The 22152-nt window shown below is 39.6% G+C and overlaps 1 pseudogene; it reads left to right on the forward strand.

Moving 5' to 3' along the window:
* Positions 1–639: 639 nt before the first annotated feature.
* Positions 640–19182, forward strand: LOC140235763 (galactose-3-O-sulfotransferase 2-like; annotated as a pseudogene).
* The last annotated feature ends 2970 nt before the right edge of the window (positions 19183–22152 follow it).

Genomic DNA, 22152 nt, shown 5'->3' on the forward strand with positions numbered 1-22152 from the left:
CTTTCAAATATTCATTGAATGCAAGCAAAAATTAAAAATTGTAATTTTTTACATACTTCTTGATTTTGCACTAAAAATGACATTTTTCGGCAAAAATACGCTTGACATCCGCCCGTACGCTTTTACTCAGTATTTTCGCAAGACTTTCCGCATGAGAGCAGAGCATTAAAAAAAAAAATGCCGTCGAATCTTTTCCTAGAGCCTTTTTTGATGTTTGGCTGGTGTACTAATGTCAACTTCTACTAGTCAACTATAATTCTCACCTCCTGAACACTCCTTCTTGCACAATATTGATCGTTATGTTCCACCTGTAGTTCGCAATAATCGTGCAATTTATTAAGAGTTGTTATTTCACTGCAAAGTTGTCATACATGGAAGCTGCATACAGTATATAACATGAGAGAGAAAGAGAGATAAGTGGAAAGAGAGAGAGGAAGGAAGAAAGTGACATTTAACTGCCCATCGCTTCAGGCCTTATATCAAAGAGTGCAAAACTCATTATATCATGTCAAAGCGCGCCTCTGTTTGCCACGCGTTGCACGCAGAGCCATCTCTGGAACATATATAGACGTCTCGTATTCTGCTGCCGAGAAGAATTCCCTGAATCCCCTGATTTCCCAGTTATTTTTAGTTTCCGGCATGGGGCGAGAAAAGGTAAGATGGGTAAGTACAAGAAGTTCGTTTCCTTGAATATGTTGAATTCTTACTAGTTTCTGCTCAATTTGTAGTTCATTTACTTTTGCCACATGGAACGAATTATACTGTAGGCCTACGTGTATAGGCTAATAACGCCGCGGATACCAAGGGGATTAAAATGATAGCACGCAAAAGAATTTAATCGAGGCATACGTACAAAAACTCTTGTCGGATATCATTCTGTTGCTTTGAAGTGTTTACGTCTAATAATTCTTGTTTTAATTTAAAAAAAATACGTCGCAGCCTTGTTTCTGTAACTAACATGGAACAAAAATCTTCATCATTATGTGCTACATATTTGTTTTGATCCTTCGAGCACGATCGAGGTGATATGGCTCTTACACGGGCATCACAAACTTGCATCACAAATTTGAAACAGTACAGCTGTTTTCATGCATCATACACAAGAGTTGTTGAAACAATATATTCTGGTGAACATAATGTCATCAGGGTTTACGATTGATTAAATTATGTAGTGGATACTTCTCTACATACACTTCTATTAGAAATACACTCTTGGGACTTATAAACCCCACTTTAAGGGAGGAGCCCGTGATCGAAAAATAACGACTACAATCGTTGTTATGACAGTGTATTACAATCTTACGTTTACATGCAAGAGAGAAAGTAGACAGTTATTATCATAAGCAATAAGCCGACCTTCATGGACAGGATTGGATGCCATTACATATACAGTTGTTCACAAAATTATTAATACCCACGTTAATTTTCATTATTTTTTTTTTAATATTTTGTAATGAAAGGAATGCATTTTGTCAAGATTGATTATGAGTTATATGACCTGCAAGTGACAACAACACTAAATATACTCATAAGTTAGTATTAGTGTACTGATATAATAATGTATATTGTTAGTGTATCATAAAATGTCGCATTTTCAGTTATGAAATTGACAACTTTTAGACAAGAAAAGTGACTTTATTGTTGATGTTGGTCTTTTAATTATTGATTAATTATTAGTTACAGGGGACACGGGGGGACAAAAACTCGTTTTGCCCCCCCCCCCCCCCCCCCGCTTCCGGCGCCTTTGCTTCCACTTGTGCCGGAGTCGGAGTTTCCCAGCGGACTCCTTTCTATTTCCATCAAGGATCCTGACATAATCCGCTCTCCTCACGACTAACTTCAACCCTGACGAGGTTCCCTGTGCCACTTGAAGAGAAGCATCCCTATAGCACATGTTTCCACCACCATGTTTGATGGTGGACACCGAATTCTTTAGCAGATTCTCTTTGCCACTGGAAGAGAAGCAGCCCATGTGGATGTTTCCACCACCATGCTTGATGGTGGGCACATAATTCTTTGGCTCGTATGCTTCTCGTTTCATCCACCAGACGTATGCAGCATCCCTATGACCAAATACATATAACTCCAACTTGGCGTCTCATATGACCACATGATGGTTTACCAAAAATTTGGATCTTTCTTCGGTTGACCTCTAGCAAAGGCCATCATTATACTCCAGCTGTTTCTTCTATGTTACGTGAGCAACAGTGTTTTCCTAGGCCTTACACTCATGGAGACCTTCTCTGTGCAAGGAGACTTTGCTGTCTTCCTTTGAAATAAGGGCAAACATAAATATAAAGAAAGTCATCACCTATATGAGAAGACAAGCAGAATATAGCCTACATACTACATACCCAAACCAAATATCAACATTTCTTTCATATTTTTTTTTTTTGAGAAAATTCATTCCGCGGTGAAAAGGGCAGGCATTCATTATTTGGTTTTTGGCGGATTAGGGATCTCAAAGTGTGAAATAAAATGTCGATAGATTTCCAAACTAACGATCTTTCTGGGGGTGGGGGAGGTGGCGGGAACACATTTTATCATGAGGCAAGTAAACCTAATTCATTCTTCAATTTCCTTTTAGGAAGCAATTGTTTCTTTTTTGTGGGAATCCGGTGGGAAAGAGCTTTATTTTTATTATTAGCAGAAACATTTTCAAATGTTTCCCTCCCTCCAGCACACATGACTCCAACATCCGTGATGCTCAATTTAAAACTCCTCATATAACTGCACACGTCGTTGTCGTTTTTTATTTCATTAAATCTCGAACTTTGAACTCGATTCTTATGTCACGTATTCGCTTTATTTACTACCGTTTGGAATAATCTATGAACTCATACCAAGCTGCCAAGTGTACTTGGTTTAACGGATAGCAGGAAAATGGCTTTACATAGTTTTAAACTACAGCAAACAAACGAAAACAAACTTATTCCCAGCACAAGCCGGCCACTTTCTGTCTTGAATAACGGATGAAGTGTGCAAGATCCTTGGTATCTTGTGATGTTGAAAGTTCGTGTGACCATTTTGGAATCCTTAAGATTTGACTCCTTTTCTAAGCTGGCATATTTGTACAGGTAGATAAATTCTGCTGAAGTGTAGAGCTGGAAACTGTTTTGTTTTGTTTTGTTTTGGTTTTGTTTTGGTTTTTTTTTTTGGGGGGGGGGTAATGGTGAAGGGGTAACATTACAAGACACTTCTTGTGAAATTATTCAGACCACGGTAAAAATAGTACATGTACTAAATCAACGGGAGTGTATTCTTATTGACATGGGGATGATTTTTATGTTATTTTTTTAAACAAATTCTTCGGTGTATTAAAGGACAAGTTCACCTTCATAGACCTGTGGCTTGAGTGAATGCAGAAATATTAGTAGAGCACATCATTGAGAGTTTGAGGAAAATCGGACAATCCGTTCAAAAGTTATGAATTTTTTAAGTTTCTGCTCACTCAAGCCTGGATGAGAAGACTATTATAGCTTGTGATGTCACATGAGTACAACGATATAAAGAAAGAATATAGAAAATTCAACATATTCTCACTTTTCTCGCATAACAAAAGAACACTTGACTTCTCTCTTTCAGAAGGCAGGGGGAATAATATTACCCTTAACATATGTCAGTAACAAGTCGAAGAAATGTGCACTTAATTCAAAAAGTAAAGTTTTGTGAAATTCTCTTATTTTCTTTATATGGTTGTACGCATAGTTTCTAAACACAATGGGTCTGGGAGGCAAGACTACAGCAAACCCTATTGTTTGTAGTGGGTTACGGAACCACAGCGGTTCCTGAATCTCCCAGACACAGTGTGTTTGGAAACTTTGAGATGCATTATACCACTAATTAATGACCCATTTTCTCTGAAAGATGGTTTTCACATGTCCAAAATAATTTTTTGGCCAAGGATGCATGTTAAGCAATTGTTCCGGGAAGCACTCAGTACAAGCAAGGAGGTTCGAGAGATGGAGTTACAACTGACTACACTGTACTTGTTTTGATCCTTCGAGCACGATCGAGGCGGATATAGCCTCTGCCCATGCATCACAAACTTGCACCACAAATTTGAAATAATGCAGCTGCTGAATATTTCAAGATGCGTCTCAGTATTTCAGATACTATTTTGCGGCTGTAAATCGAGCAATTCAAAGGGCCATACTCTTCTCTACTTCACGTATAGTGTAGCGGAGTTCATAAAAAAAAAAAAAAAAAAAATCAGCGAAGACAATTCTCATTTTTATTACTCTTCATTTTACTTTTTGACTATACGATGATGATGATGAGGTTACAGCTCGTTATTCCGAAGGTTCGTTATTCCGAAGGCTCTTTATTCCTAAGATTCGTTATTCCGAATGTTCATTGCTCCGAATCTCATTTTTGGATTAACCAATCTTCGGAATAACGAACCTTCGGAATAACGAAACAAATTTTCGGATTAACGAACCCTTTCTCATTTTCGGATTAACGAACCTCTAGGTACAGGGAATTGCGTGTTTCGGATTAACGACCCTTCGGAATAGCGAACCTTCGGAATAACGAACAGCACCCTATGAGGGTTTAAACCTCAATGATTTTCGAATGGTCTACAGACATGCAGTGCTTTTTTTAATGAAAACAGAAATAAGTTTTAGAACATCATTTACACAAGTTTCGTTGAAAAAAAAAAATATATACTGGTGAATAATAACAATTATGTTTTCAGGGTTTACAATCAATCATTATTGAGTGGATGCATTTCTACACTTTTATTACAGATATACTAGTAAATGATATTTGGAACTTACAAGCTCAACTTTAAGGGAAGAACACATGATTTAAAGAAAAAAATCAACATATGAACACGATATCGTACCAAGATATGTGTACATATATCAGTATAATAATTAGTAAATATTTCTCTTTACCTTTCGAATGAAATATACATTCCTGAATATCATTTGAAAGTCCGAAATTCATCAGTATGGGATAAGTACTTTGGGCTTTTTAGGCGAAAACAATATATTTGGAAACCACAAAGTTGTGTTAAGACTCTAGACCTATTTTGACTGGTCAGCTTTAAAACAATATACGTTACCTGCTTAATGAAGAAAATTGAATAAATTAAGACTGAAGGAAAGCGGATCATGATATAGCCAAAAAAAAAAAAAAATGCTGAATATTAGCCTCTTCGACAGGTAAGTTATTCTTTAATCAAGTAGAGGTGGGAAGCTTCAAAATGATACGAATTTTATTTAGGCCTACATGCGTCGTTTGTTTTGGATCTGTCACAAAGATGACATATATTATACTAAACAGTAACATTGATTTAAGAAATTGTAGTTTACAGAGAAAAAAGATGTCTTCAGTTCCCATAAACAAAGACAAATCACACAATTCTGTGAACGAAAAGGTGAAACGATAAAATAAGGATATGGCTGATTTGATTAAGGATCAAACTGATTCACCGGAAATTCATTAAAATGACACCATACGTGATGATTTAATTACATAAGTATTATAAAGAAAAAAGACAACGAAAAGTGATCGAGCGTGAACCTAAAAAGAGTAGATCAGTATTCTTCTAAATAAAACTTACCTCACGTTGATAAGTTTTAATGGGCATTTACATTATGATGCATAAAATGAAAATGTATGTTGAATAGGATCAGCACACTTTTCTTATTTGGTTGTTTTTGATCAATGAAGGATTTTATATACAGCTGATGAAAAGTATTATGCATGTTCGGATGGCACCTTACGGAGACAACGTATGGCTATCTAATTCAACAGAAAACAATTTAGAGAGGCAATTCCGTGACTCCTTGACATTTTTAACTACATTAAATCCCACTTTCTTTTCTGCTGACAACGCTATACACTTTACATACACTATTCAAAAAGATTCAATATAGAGGAATGCAATTAATACATGTGTGTGTGTGTGTGTGTGTGTTTCGATGCAATTTGTCTTTTTCATGTCAGTTTGGATAGGATGTGAGTGTGTGTGTGTTTGTGTCGATGTGTTGTTTTTTTCATATCTCGGTGGACAGAATATTCAGATAATCATTACAGTGCCTCTGACAAAAAGGATACCAACCAAGATACGGTTCTCACTTTGCTCCCTCTTGCACACACGCACTTCCTTTCACAAGGACACATATAGAAAATCGATATTAGAGTGAAACAGATTAATGGGTGAGTGATTAACGATTATGACGAAAACTACTCGCGCTGTACATTCAACTTCTTTTGAAAAAAAAATGTGTTAATAAATCACCTAAGTCCAGGCCTTTTGAACAGGAACAAGACTGGATAAACCATATCGCCCTATCTCCAGTCATTTTGATCGATATTTGAAAAAAGAGATCTAATGAGCAGATACAAACAAGCAGGAATCATTTTCTTCAATCAATCTAGATAAAGAAAACGGAAATTATTCTATGGAAACAATGCCTTTTGATATTGGGTAATATGAATAGAGATAGATGTAATATGAAATACATTAATGTTACAATAACAATTATTAATTTTACAATCATTACACATACTACATCTCCAAATCAAATAGTAATGGTCCTTTTATATTCATAAGTATTTCAGTTCATTCATTGTGCAGGAAAGTTAAGCGGTTCATTATTTTTTTGCCATATTTTTGTGGTTTCAAATGTCGATAAGTTTCCAAACTTACAATTTTTCCGGGGGGGGGGGTGGGGGGAGGTGACACATCCTAAAATGTGACAAGTAATCCAGTTTTCAATTTTTCTTCCACCAAGTCATTATATATATATATATATATATTTTGTGTGTGTGTGTGGGAGAGCCCGTGGAACTGGTGGGAAAGAGGTGTATTTTTTTTTTCTATTGGGGGGGGGGGGGGGGCAAATGCTTAAAACCATATTATGGTACACGTGATGACTATCACCCGTGCGCGGTTTACTACCTTGTTTTGGTTTAGTATCAAAACTCCCCGATTCACTGCACACGTCGTTGCTAAAACATTTGCATAAAATCTCGAACTTTGAACGCGATTTTCGTGTCACTCATTCGCTTTATTTATTATCGTCTTGGCACATCAATGAATTCCTCATATGTCATAGCAAGTATGCTGGGTCTTACGAATTATGACTTAGTTTTATTGCATATTACAGTCAAATAAACCTAATTTCTAGCACAAGGCGGTCACATTCTGTATTAATCATCAGATGATGCGTGCAAGTATCACTGTACCCAGTTTAAAGTTCGCGTGACCCTTTCGGAACCCTTAGAATTTAACTCCTTACATAAGCATCAGCTTACATAATTATTGTGGAGGTTGATAATTCGGGTCTTTCCGCCTGATAATAACCTAGAAACATTTCTGTTAACGGTTGAGGGGTGACAAAACAATCGATTTTCAGAGAATTTATTCGGACCCGGAGAAAATTCGGTGCAAAAATGTTATCCTTCAGCTGTGCAAAATTTTGTGACGTATCCAAAAACGATACATAAACTTTGAAAGGTAAATTTGAATCACAAAATGAAGAAATGAATGTGTCAGACTGCGAACGCTATAAAGGGAACCGAAAGCAAATCTGAAATATTTAGGAACAAGCCAGTAAGAAAATACAGTATAGGCCCTATGGTTTAAATTAAATCTATTCTGTAAGACCTATGTGCAAAAACATTCTCTTCCCTTATAGGTGTTCAGTGCACATAATACAAAGCCCGATTTATAATGGCACATTGTAGTTAACAGGGTGTGGCGCTATGAACTACAGACGGGTTTATGGCGACCGTGCCCTCTGTGTAGGGTCGGGGGGGGGGGGGGGAGGGACGATTCAATCGTGTTTGTTTATGCTTAAACATTGCCGCCAATAAGTAAACGTTTCATACTGATATAGCAAGTGTATCACACATGTTCAAATTAATCATTAACCATGGCTACACCAACATGAACTATAACACTTTTCTTTGATCGCGGGAGAGCAACGCGTTTAGCGTACAAAGTAAATGAAAAGTAATTCTATTTCAAAGGACAGTTATTCACTTATTCAATAAACTTATCACGTGGTCGCATCCTAAATGTTTTAAAAATTAGGTCAGGTGAAAATAAATGTTGATAGATCACGATGCACAAATTTCGTTCTGAGACTTATGTCTTAATCTAGTTGAGATTTGGATAAATTACCCAATTCCGAATATTTCCCCATATTTCGACGAGATTAGCGAATTCTCAAAATACCTTTCACATTGTAGCTGCTAACAGAATGTTTTCCAAACTCATTTATGTGTGCTGGCACTAGTGTCTCTGACAATGTAGTATGCGAACTCAACTACCGTATCCCTCCAGCAATTTTGCCAGAAAGTGGTCTTTCCCACTTCAACTCACCGGCGTAGCCAAGGGGGAAGGGATGGGGGCGGGGAAAAAAAGGAAAAGTTCCGTGTATACTGTATGCATGTGCATGAAGCGGATCTTCCTTTCAACCTTTTATCATGCCTTAAGATCATAATTTTTCAATATTTCACTCAAAGTGTGTGCCAGATCGTTGAATTTCAATTCTAAAATTGCAAAATCTCTCTTGCTTGTGTACCCCTCCCAAACCATCCCCTCTGTGCCCTTTTCCCTAGCCTTAGCACACTTTTCAGATTTACAACAAAAAACCAACATAAATAATTCTGAGTGCACAAGACTTATCACTCATATTCCGATAACTCAAAGGTTTCCTCATGTACAAGGTGTAGGCCCTATATCCCCTTTTAATCAGCCCTTTCCTGGCTCAGTTCCCCCACATCATTTTTTTTTTTTTTTTTTGGGGGGGGGGGATAATTTCCCCAAATATTCCATCAAATGTGCGTATACGATATATCTCAATTTCAACTTTAAAAATGCAAAAGCTCCCTTGTGCGGGAAGGATGGGGATAGCACTCCCCTACACCTTTTCCCTGCTCAACCCCTCCCCCTCCCCATGCATAAATACAAGTAGACTTTGGCTACACTTTGGATATAGACAGTTTTCCAAATATGCCACAAAATGTGTGCACCAAAATGTTTTGCTGCAATCAGAAAATACAGAATCTCCCTCATGTAGGAGGGAGAATAGGGCTTATCCCCTCCCACATCCTCCTGCTTTGTCTCCTTCCACAGACTTGCTCCTCTTCTCTGATTGACAAATTTCGACATATTCCAACAGAAATGTGCGCCAGATTGTTGAATTTCAGTTCTAAGAATAATAATAATAATAAAAAAACTCCCTCGAATATGGGAGAGGTATCTTGCCAACTTCCCACTGCTTGGTCCCCTCCATAGACTTCGTACTCTTCGGGGAATAACAATTTTCGAATTTCTCACAAAAGGTGAGATTCAGATCGTTTTATTTCAATTCTATAACGTAAAAGCTCCGTCGAGTGGGTCGGGGCATCCCCCTCTCACATCCTCCCCCTCTATCTCATTACACTTTGTACATACACACGGATGATGCACACGCGGTATAAGAGCTAAACCCCGCGATTTAGCTATTAGCACTTCCCTGAATAAAACCTATTCATCTCCATCATTATCATATCTTTTTTTTTTGGGGGGGGGGCGCTACAAAAATCGAAATACTGCACCAAAAGTTTACTCTAGGTCGCTGAATTTACGGTCTGAAAATGCAAAAATTACCTTCGTGTGGAAGTAGAAACCCTCATCTACACCCTCGTGTGCATGCTTTTTCTGTTTGATAGCTTAACACATACCGTTGATGATATTCATTGTAAGAATAAATACAAGAAGTTTATTTAAATGATACCATTTTATAGGCAAATTGTTCAATAGTAATCTACATCAAAATATACTGCTACCTTAAACAAGTGGGACTCTTTTAAGTCGATAAAACACGCAATAGCTTGCATCAAACTGCACTATTTACAACATCAAAAAGCAAAAAGTTCTCACCGTGAGAGGGCCGGGGGCCACACCCTCCCACCCCCACCCCCTCGCTCGCTCCACTCGCTCGGGCTCTGCTAGCCTTTTGTCAAGGCCCTCTCGCTGTATGGTGAAGAGAGCCCAGCTGAGTGGGGTTGCGCGAGGGCCTTTTGAGATCTGCTTCGTATCCTTTTGTTAGCCCTTTGAATTACCGACTTTTGCTCCCCGATTTCGGGAGCAAAAGTCGGGGTCCAATCAGCGTGTCTGTCTGCTCGAACCCGATTTGAATAGAGCGCGAATGCATGCACGCCGCTGCCGCAGACCTCACAGAACTCTACACACTCTCACAGAACTCTACACACAGAGTGTGTAGAGTTCCGTGGCAGACCTCCTCGGGTGGTCAGTGATGCATGCGAACAGGCATGACCACCAAGGCTGAGGATGCGGGGAGCGCGCCATTCCATTGGTTGACCGGAAGCCATTAAAATGAGTATTCAGAAGGGTTCACGTGTCATGAATAATAATGTGTGAAGCAGATCTCAAAAGGCCCTCGCGCTGGCGCGCTCGGCTGGGCTCGCTTCGCTCGCCCATTACAGCGAGAGGGCCTTGACAAAAGGCTAGGGCTCTGCTTGACAACTTTCCACATATTCAAACAGAAGTGTGCGCCAGATTGTTGAATTTTATTTCTAAAAATGAAAAAAAAAGTCCCTCGAATATGGGAGAGGTATCTTGCCACCCTCCCATTGCTTGGTCCCCTCTGTACACTTTGGGGAATGACAATTTCCAAATTTCCACAAAAAAGTGTGCTTCAGATCGCTTTATTTCAGTTTTAAAAACGTAACGCTCCGTCGAGTGGGACGGGGCATCCCCCTCCCACACTCTCCTCCTCTACCTCATTAGACTTTGTGCATACACACGGATGATGCACACGCGGAATAACAACTAAATTTCGTTATTCATAGCTATTAACGCTTCCGTGAATAAACCATATCTTTTTCTATTATATCACCTGGTTGGGGGGGGGGGGGGCTGCACCAAAAGTTTGCACTAGAACGCTGAATTTCAGGTCTGAAAATTTCAGGCCTTTTATCTACACCGTCGTGTGCATGTTTTTTTTTGTGTGTGTTTTTTTTGATGGCTTAACAACGTTCATGATATTGCAAAAAAATTAACACAAGAAGTTTATTCAAATGATACCATTTTACATGCAAATTGTTCGATAGTAATACACATCAAAATGTACTGCTACCAAGTGGGACTGTTTCAAGTTGATAATACACGCAAAAAAGGCATCAAATTGCACCATATACAACATGACAATGTAAAAAGTTCTCACTGTGGGAGGTGGACCCCCCCCCCCCCCCTTGCTCGCTCCGCTCGCTCGGGCTCGGTGGCTTCGATCCCTCACACACTAACCGCCACCCCCCCCCCCCATAAGATCAAATCCTGGCTACGCCGGGTGCTTCAACTAGCCACAACTGGGATTCTATACATCCAAGTATTCTCCTAATAGTTTGTTTGTTTGTTTGTTTCGGGGTTCGTTTATTATTATTGTTATTATTATCATTAAATCCAAAAAGTACTTTAAAAGGAAAAAAAAAACATACCAATTATGCAAAAATACATAAAGGGAATAAAGAACACCCAGCAGATCAGCATATTAGTAATCACATCAGCAATCTCAATCTGCACTCTCTATATACCAGATAACATAGCACACACAAAAAAATAAAGGACAGTGCATTGCCTACATCATCATAATCCTGTTAACAAGGAAAACAGTAGAGGAAATAGATGGAATAGATTAACATACCAGCTATCATTCAAAGATGATTTATTGAATTCAAACTAATACACCGTTTTACCTAATTCAGAATCTAAACGTTTAGGAATAATATTAATATGTAAACAAGGCAAGCGCCAAATTGTGTCTCGCCCATTCGCGTACTAGGAATTAATAATTTTTATAACTCCCAGAAGTTAATTGACCTGCTTTTGACCTTTGACCTTGTGGTGACCTTCAACACCCCAAGGGACATTTACCATCCAAGTTTGGTCACAAACGGACAAAGGGATCAAAAGTAATGAGCCATAATCGAAATTCGCCATAAAAACTTAACATTGGGCCCTAAAAGTTCCTTGACCCCTTTTTGTGACCTTTGACCTTGTGATGACCTTTAACGTCCCAAGAGACATCTACCATCACCCAAGTTTGATTGCCATTGTAGCAACATGTGCTGAGTTACGTGTGATAAGAGAGTCTTTGCAAGTAAACTTTAACGTATGACCTCAAATGACCTTTGCCCTTATCCTGTGACCTCCCACGGCACCATAACATGAAGGTACCCCCAGTGCATCTATGACCCAAGTTAGGTTGTAATCCAAGCAACTTATGTGAAGTTATTAAGTCTTATTAAGTCTTGCAGGTAAACTTGAATATAGAAAAGAGAGTCTTCCACATACTCTTTAATATATGACCTGAAATGACCTTTGACATCATCACATCACTTCCGACAACACCATAACATGAAGATACCCCTAGTGCTTCTATCACCCAAGTGTGGCTGCCATTGCTGTAACAGTTGCCAAGTTATGTATCATACGAGAGTCTTGCAGGTAAACTTTAACATTTGTGACGGACGACGGACGACGGAAGGACGACGTAGGACGACGGACGGACGCCATTTGGATCCCTTAGTCTCGCCTTCACCTCCGGTGGGCGAGACAAAAAGGAATAAAACCTATATAAAAAGATAAGGTAAACTTCACAAGCCCTAATATCGTTAATGTCAATATTACACATAAAAGGTCCCAAAGCACAACCTGGAGGTACCTCACGTGTAATGTCGAGTTTATGAGACTCGTGAGGCTGAAATGTCATTTATACTGTTGACGGTTTTGCAAATATATCGCGAACCATAATAGAGTTTAACTCGATCTGCATACAAATAAAATTTATATGATTAATAACAGGCCTGCCGTCATGTGGCTGTGATGCGTGCATAATTTATAGGGATTACGTGAGTAATCATAACACCACAGTTGCTGATGTCCGTGAATGCATTCACCAACATGCCCGTTAGTACAAACCACTGATCTCTACAGATCGTGGATACGACCCAGTCACACGCGCGCAGATCTCCCAAAACGCGCAGATCCCAAAGTTCGTCAGCCAAGAACTAGAAGTCAAGCGCGCCGGAACACTTCTGGTTTTGGGGGGCAAAATCTCAACGGGGGCACATTATGTGACGATGTGAGATCCTCTGCGCGGAAGCGAAGCGAGCGAGCGGGGGGGGGGGGGGGTGGAAAGGGGGATTCCCCCCCCCCCCCCCACTGTAGGAAGCTTTTGTAAAACAGGGAACAAAAGTCGCGTTTATAGACCATTTAAAAGCAAATTTCTAAGGAATTAAACACAGTGAAAAAATAATCAGTGCGAAGGACTATGATTATTACATACGGGAGTACACAATAATGTGATGGTGTGAGATCCTCGGCGAGGGAGTGAAGCGACCGAGCGGGGGGAGGGTGTGGGAGGGGGGATACCCCCTCCCACGGTAGGGACTTTTTGTAAAAACAGAGTACAAAAGTCGCGTTTATAGAGAATTTAAAGCAAATTTCTAGGGAATTAACATATTGAAAAAATCAGTTGGAAGGACTATGATCATAACATACGGGAGTACATTAATAATGTGATGGTGTGAGATCCTCGGCGAGGGAGCGAAGGGACCGAGTGGGGGGAGGGTGTGGGAGGGGGGACACCCCCTCCTACGGTAGGGACTTTTTGTAAAAACAGAGTATAAAAGTCGCGTTTATAGGACATTTCAACGCAAATATCTAGGGAATTAACATACTGAAAAAAAATCAGTTGGAAGGACTATGATCTTAACATACGGGGGTATATTATGTGATGGTGCGATCCTCGTCGAGGGAGCGAAGCGACCGAGCGGGGGGGTGTGGGAGGGGGATACCCCCTCCCACGGTAGGGACTTTTTGTAAAAACAGAGTATAGAAGTCGCTTTTATAGAGCATTTTAAATTAAATTTCTGAGGAATTAAACATAGTAAAAGAAATCACTGCGAAGGACTATAGCGGGGCAGATATGTGAAAAAGATGATCACATCCGGCGGAAAGTATGAAAATTTCCATATAAGGGTATTTTGGGGCGCTGATTTCAAAAATTGCCGGATCCAAGAGATCTGGCCATGGGGTCAGCCGCCATTTTGAATTCCAATATGGCCGCCGCCACAGATCCCTATCTTCAGTTCTGAAAGACATAAGCCATTGAAATTTGATACATAAAAGCATGGTGGTATGATGACTTCAATAACAGACTTATTTGATATGTCTGACAAGCTGCACGGCAGCAAATTTGAATTTTCCTACATAGTTGCCATGTTCGAGTGTTGAAAATCTCTATCTCGGGTTTGTAAATTAGGCTACCTGATTGAGCGCGCGTTTGTAAGTCATTGAGTGCGCGTTGCTGTATTTACATTGTGACGTCAGTGACAGGTGCATTATGCTTCATTTTTGCAACTCTTTTTGGCATGCCCGTGAATGTTAGTGGTGATGTTTGTCTTCGCAGCCATATTGGAACTCAAAAATAGCGGGCATTGCGTTTGTCAGACACATCATATCAATCCGTTTTTTAACTAAGTATGTTGAAATACTTGTTTGCAAGTAATTTCAGCGTCACTCACCACTGAGAACTCGAGATAGGGATTTTGAACATTTCGTCGAGGCGGCCATATTGGAAATCAAAATGGCGACTATTTGATGTTTGTCAAACACTTCAAATTAATCTGTCATCAAATTCCATATGTCAAAACGCTCTTGTGTACCAAATTTTGGTGCTACAGGTCATTCAGAACCGAAGGTAGGGATCTTTAAATTTGTTTTGTGATGGCGGCCATATTGGAATTCAAAATGGCGGCCAATCCCGTGGTCAGATCTCTTGGATCCGGCAATTTTTGAAATCAGCGCCCCAAAATACCCCTATATGCAAAATTTCACACTTTCCGCCGGATGTGAGCAATTTTTGTTACATATCTGCCCTACTACTATGATAATAACATGAAAACTTTTAATTTTACTATAAGTACGGGCAGAACGAGCGAGCCACTTTCACTTTGCAATTTATGTGAAATGTACTCATTAAAAGATTAAACGTGATCGCATCATTCGAACAATGAACTAGAAATGTCGCTATGGCGACTGATGCCTCCGCCATAATGCATGATTCTCCCAATAGGCGTATAGTACAATGTCTTCACAATTTGTGATCCATGACAGTTTCACATAACTGGCAAAATATTGAAATGACATGTTTGTCAGAAATGTCTTGAACTGGGTTTGCTATAATTTTTGTTTTGTTTTGTTTTTGTTTGGTTTTTTTTTTTTTGGGGGGGGGGGGCATTGAAACCTGGCCTTTGACCCTTAACCTTTGACCTTCTGGCTGGAAATTTCTCGGAGAATCTCCATTAGGTAATGCATGTATTAAGTTTTGAAACTAATTATACAAGCATTGCATATACTAGTATATGAGGGAAATAGTAAAATTTTGAGGAGTTGACCTTGACCTTTGACCCCTGACTATTGACCCATGACCCCTAAATTCCCTAGATAATCCCTGCCAGACAGTACATGCATATGTACCAAATTCCACGAAGATACATTGAACCATTTGGAAGAAAAGTGATATTGCAACATTTTCACCTAACCTTTGACCTTTTGACCTTTGACCTTATGACATGACACTCTCTCTGGAGAATCTTTACGCAGTAGTACATGTCCACACCAATTTTCAAGAAAATACATTTGGGCATTGCATAGATATGGGGGAAATTGCAACATTTGTAGCATTTGACCTTGACCTTTTGACCTTTGACCTCTTGCCAATGTCACTAAAATCTACTCAACTAATTGTCCCATCATACATCATCCTTGGACCAAGTTTGGTGAAAGCTGCTTCATCCAGTTTTGAGTTATCACGTAAACAGATAAATTTTAGGATTTGACCTTGATCTTTGACCTTTGACCTCTGTCCGATTTCACTGAAAAACTAATCAAGTAATTGTCCCATCATACATCATCCTCCAACAAAGTTTGGTGAAATTTGCTCCATCCAGTCTTGAGTTATCGCGTAAACGGATACAATTTCATGATTTGACCTTGACCTTTGACCTTTGGCCGATTTCACCCAAAATCTAATCAAATAATTGCCCCATCATACTTCATACTTGGACCAAGTTTGGTAAAATTCCAGTAAAGATTACTCAAGTTATCGCGTAAACGAAAGCGGACGGACGTACGGACGTACGGACGGACGGACAACCCGAAAACATAATGCCTCCGGCACCACTTCGTGACGGAGGCATAAAAATATTCTTATACTGCTAGAAAGCAAAGAAGAAAATGAAAAATGTAAGGTTTACTAAAGGTACGTTTCAGCGGGCACACTCGAGGACACGAGGCTATACCATCTATACATTAAATTTACTCTGAAGTTAATATATACAATAATGCATGTTGTCAGTGTATTATAATTTTCGCTCCTTTAGGGGCGAAAATGTTTGCTTTTTCAATTATGAAATTACAACATTTAGACAAGAAATATGCCTTTGTTGTTCATTTTGGTCTTTAAATCAGTGATTAATTATTTGTTACAGGGGGCACTGGGGGGGGGGCGCAAAAACTCGTTTTGCCCCCCCCCCCACATCTTGTTTGTTTGTTTGTTTGTTTTTTGGGGGGGGCAAGTGCCATCCCTGCCCCCCCCCCCCCGCTTCCGGCGCCCTTGCTAGAAGTTCATTCAAACTAGAAATAGCGACTGGTATTTTTTATTTGGATGGCTAGATTGTTTCAGGAAGCAAGTATTCGGGAATTGATATTTTCACTTACCCTTGTACCATTGCCCCTTGACCCCATGGTCCACAACTTTCTTCAAATCATCACTCACAGGTAAAGTCAGGTTTTTACGATAAAATGATTTTCTAAGAAAGTGTCAAAATGGGGGGGGGGGGGAATATGACATTTCAACAATTTCACTTGAATTGATCCCATGGTCCCAACCTTTCCCCACAGAATAATTTGGCATCGATGCATGTACATTTGCTTGCCTGGTTTAATTAATTGTATCCCGAAAAACATGACCTATAATGCTTGGACTTTGACCCCCCAAACCCAAAAATTCCCGAGAGAATCATTGTCAATTAGTATTATGCACTAAGCTTCACGAAGATAACTTGAGCCATTTCAATGACATAGACAAAATGTGAAATCCAAGTATTTTTACTTGACCTTTGACCCTAACTCCTTGGTCCCAAGAGCTTTATCAAGGGAGTCTTTATCTGGTAATACATGTACACACTTTCATGAAAATACAATCACACATTGAGAGATAGGAGGGATAGGCCAATGGAAAATTTTGATGTGACTTTGACCTTTGACCATTTAACTTTGAACTTGAGCGTGTGCACCCAAAGTTTGATAGGAACAGCGTCGTCAATTCATTCAAGGTGCATAGTCCCGGTATTGTAGAGGGCGCTGTTGATGATACTGCCGATCCCCGTTAGCGTTGATACGAAGATTACCGAAGTTGAGTTGTCATCAAGAGTAAAGAGCGTAGGTGTTGCCTTCGTTGTCTTCTCTGCGCATCGCGCGGTCTGTAGTAATGCCAGAGTACGTCCATCATAATATGTGCTTGTTATTATGACATCGCGGTCATCCCCCCCTCAGCCGAATCATGAGCCGAACTGTGATCGGACCGCTGGCTACAGTGAATCGGAATTCTTCGGACTCGGGGAAGCGGGCCAAAACGTAAGCGCTAAAGAGGAGTCGATAGCGTAGGTCTCTATAGGAAACTTGCGCCGTGTCCCCGCGTACGCATTTGACTAAAACACCGGGACCATGCACCTTTAAGATGCCAAGTTTCATTTACATGCCTCAAATGGCTCTTAATTTACGCCTTTCATAAAACTGATCTCGGACGGACGGACGTACCGAAAACACAGTGCCTCCAGCGACATTTCTTGGTGGAGGCATAAAAACATGTACAAAACTGATTACAAGAAAATGCAAAGTTTTGACATTTTGTTGATCGCATTATTCCTCTTCCAGTTTGGAGCTGGCCTCTGTATTATCATCAGCTTCTTGGTGTCCGTGTACGTGCAGGTTCTATCAAGCGTCACATACAGCACCGTTTGTGCGACTCCCCAAAACAAATCCTGGTCATTCCAAGAGATATGGAGTTCCCAAAGGTATGTAGGAATCCCACCCCCTAAAGTCAGACAATATCTTAGAGTACCAGACACATTGCTAGTCTTCGTCAAGACTCATAAAACAGGAAGTACAACCGTAGCTAAAGTGATAGAGCGTTTCGGGTACACTCGCAATCTCTCCTTTCTTCTCTTCAAAGGAGATCGGGTTCATGGACATTTCCGTCAACACCTTGCTAAGTCCAACAAGCAGATTCTTCCCCCGTTAGGCACAGAAATAGGACACTTCGACCAGTATCACGACTACGACCTCCTAACGGCACACGTTCGGTTTCTTCCAAATCTGAAGTTCATTAAGAATCACATAAGACAAATTAGAGGCTAAGTTCATTTCAGTTCTCCGTGACCCAGTGGCGCAACGAGTCTGCCTTTTTCTTTTTCGACTGTCCAAATCGGAGCCGGATTCCGGGCAACAACGAGACTAGCAAGATGGCAAATTTCCTAAAGAATGCCAGCAGAATCTGGAATCAAATGCGCGGTCATTGTAAATACTACAAGTTGTATAAAAAAAATGGCATGTGGTACGATCTCAGTAGCGATAAAAGGATTCATACTGATAAAACTGTGATTCACGAAATCATGGACACTTTGGACAGGGAACTTGATCTCGTTCTAGTCACCGAATATTTGGATGAGTCCTTGTTGCTCTTGAAACACATCATGGATTGGAACTTCTCTGATATATTATATGTCAGATCAAACGAACGATCTTCTGGATCGGTGGCAACATTCAGTCAACGGAAAAAGATTAGAGAGTGGAATATGGCGGACAACATTCTCTATAAGCACTTTAACAACACCTTGTGGAGAAAAATAGTGGAATATGGCCCTCGATTTCAAACGGACTTGGACCATTTCCGATCCATGCTTCAGATTGTGCATAAACAATGCAGTCTACAAAACGAGACAACTCTAAGAAGGAAGATCATTCAGCGAACGTCGCGTAATTCATCCACTTTGTGCAAGCTTCTTAGTGGTAGAGTGATTGATGAAATCGTGCGCCGTCAAAGGTTTGTAGGCAACTCGACCCTAACAGGGCAGCCGCGAACTTAATCAATGCCTTCAGTATCTCAATTGCACTCTTGCTTCTTCAACTTTTCTCCTACCCTTCTCAGAGAGCCAGTACCTTGATGGTGCTACGTCCTGCAATGTAGACAAAGTAGATCAATAATAGAGTACACTGTATATTGAATGAATTATATACAAGTATCTTTTATGCTTTAGAATGATTACATATTCCTAACTTCAGGAAAGACCTATTGGCTTAATAGTAGCTACTTCAAAACATTCTTGTTCCATTATCTTGTGGTTACAGCGACAGCAAATAACGGTTTACTCTTCATTGTATAGAGATAGATAGGTCCTACATCAGTGCTACCCTTATCTGGTCCAGCTAGAGCACAAACCTTTCAGATTCAGAAGTCAATTCTTGTCACTATAACTTACATGAATGTTCAAATGGGTAATTATTAACACAATCCTTAAGGTACCAGTACCAAAAGTATTAAATCTTTATGTGATAGCTTGATAGTATCGATATATTTGAAGTTTTCGGCATCAGTAACTGTAGTGACGAGAATTTCTGAAAGCAATGACAGCACTAAGTTGTTATAATACAACGTCACTTGCCGGTACAAAATGATATCACAGCAGATCTCCGAGCGTTTGTTGTTCTACCTGTGCCTGTTGAAGAGCATCGGCTCGCCGTTCATTTCAACTTACTGCTTTGATTGGAGTGAATAAATTACCTGGGGAAGTCTCTCTGGATGATGCTTTTTTTTTTCTTTCTTCGATCTTGCGAGTAATGTCGAGGATAGAATTCTACATAGATTCATACATAACATTGGCCTGGAATAGCATATTTTCCATATCAAATAGTGATTAGGCGGTGAACGTATATATTTCTCTGATTTCATTTTGATACCGCATGAAGAAGAAACCTGTATTATGTGGCGACGTGAATATAATCGAAACGCATATTTTCTTTTTTAATCATTACTATCAAGTTATTAATTATCATTATATTTTTATCATGAATGCTTCTGGTTTAATGTCCATTGATTTGGACTACTCTTTTACGGCTTTATTATTTATCCATGCACATTTTTGTATTTGTCTTTGTTTTTTCGTGCAGCACCGTGCTTATAGACAGGAATATGGCTATAGCACCCACTATAATCTCTACTTCAAAATAATAATTTTCATATTTTCATATATGCGTATGCGCACACATGATATAGAATATGGCTGCCGTCATGACGTCACATTTGTTCTTGTCTGCTGAATTGCCAAAAGTCGCACCAAAGAAAAAATACTTAAACAAAAAGGAAATTACAGATAATATTGTTGTAGAATTTTGCTTTTATTTGTTTTTATTGCTTGCTCTTTAACTATAAAGCAAAATATCTAAAAAACGAATAAAAACAAACAAACAAGCAAACAAAAACGTAAAGCTTTCTTTTAGAGGACAACTCCGGACCAATGAAAAGTTAGCCTGCAGAGTGTATACAAGCCCAAAATTGAAAATATGAACAAAACCTGACAGAAAGCATGTAAGTTGTGAAACTGTGAAGTTCCGCCAATACTTGCAAAACAATTCTCGAACAGTTATAAAAGTATGCAAATCAGTTAGCTGATGTCATAACGTCAATTTTCCAAATTTCCACTGGTTGTGTACAGAAACCAGACAAAATTTCAATTTCTCAATTCAAACTTCAAAATTCAATGTTTGCATGATCGTTCGTATTGTACATTGCTCTTATAAAGAGGAAAGATTTCCGAGAGGTCATGTTGACGTTTACCCTCTCTGCGTCAGGGACTTCGGAAAGTGTGTACAGTGCACTCCCGTTATAACGAACACGGTTATAACCAATCCCGGTTACAACGAAGTAAAAAATTCGGGCCGCAACGTTATCTACTTTACGTATTTTCCACCGTTTATGTGTTCGGTTATATGACCAAATTTCGATAACACGAAAGAAAATTGCCGGACCCCGACGTCTTCGTTGTAACGGGAGTCCAATGTATAACGTTATTGGTTTTTCTGTGTCAATCCGCACTAATGGTGTAAAAGCAAACAGAATGGTAAGTTTCAGCAAAATCGGGCAGAAAAACAAATGGAAGTTTAGGAATTGCAAGGTTTCTCATCCCTACACATGACAGTGGTACAAATTACCGTGTCCACTTCGGAAGACAATTTAATTTCACTCTATTTATTACAAACATCGCGCATAATTGTACTCATAAGGGAAAATCCACACACTGTTCCCTATATCTCTCTCTCTCTCTCTCTTTCTCTCTCTCTCTCTCTCATCATTACAATTTGACATATTTACCAGTACGTTTGTACTTTCAAGCATACTTATACCTGTATGTTTTGGGTTGTTGTAGTTGTGGTTTTTTTTTTTTTTTTTTTTTATTTTGTCTATAAACATCGCTCGTAAACATAACTCAGAACACATGGGAATTGAGCCTGGTAAATGAAAATACACATTTACTGAGTAATAAGCAGCTGCTCTCGTAACTTATGGTCTTTTTCAGAGAAAAAACTACAGAGTTGACTAGTCTTGCGTCTCAAGAAGAATAAGCCATAAGCACCTCTTTGGGTTCATAAAGTTTCAGATACAGACGTTTTGCTACATATGAATCAACCAAAAATGCTGCGATTCCAATATCATCGGTCATTTTTTACCAGAAAAAAATCATACGGTTGGTTAATCATGTTTGTTCATTTTCCGTCTGAAGATCGATCGAGATGGCTGGATAGCCCATATTCAGCTACACTAAGCTGGTCTTCCATGGGGTCCAGTTGGATGTGAGGTGGGACCACTTCACCGGGTCAAACACCCTGCTCTTTGCGATGAATGAATGAAGCGGGATTTTTTGGCGTGCATGAGTTGTTACTCTCTCAGACATGGGACCTCCATTTTATGTCCTATCCGAGGGATAGAGTGTTTTGCCTCTTGCCAGAAGGGACGGTATGATTACACACAACATTGCTCAGTCCAGACTCAGGTTTGAACC

The sequence above is a fragment of the Diadema setosum genome, chromosome 12, assembly GCF_964275005.1.
Source record: "Diadema setosum chromosome 12, eeDiaSeto1, whole genome shotgun sequence".
Lineage (NCBI taxonomy): Eukaryota > Metazoa > Echinodermata > Echinoidea > Diadematoida > Diadematidae > Diadema > Diadema setosum.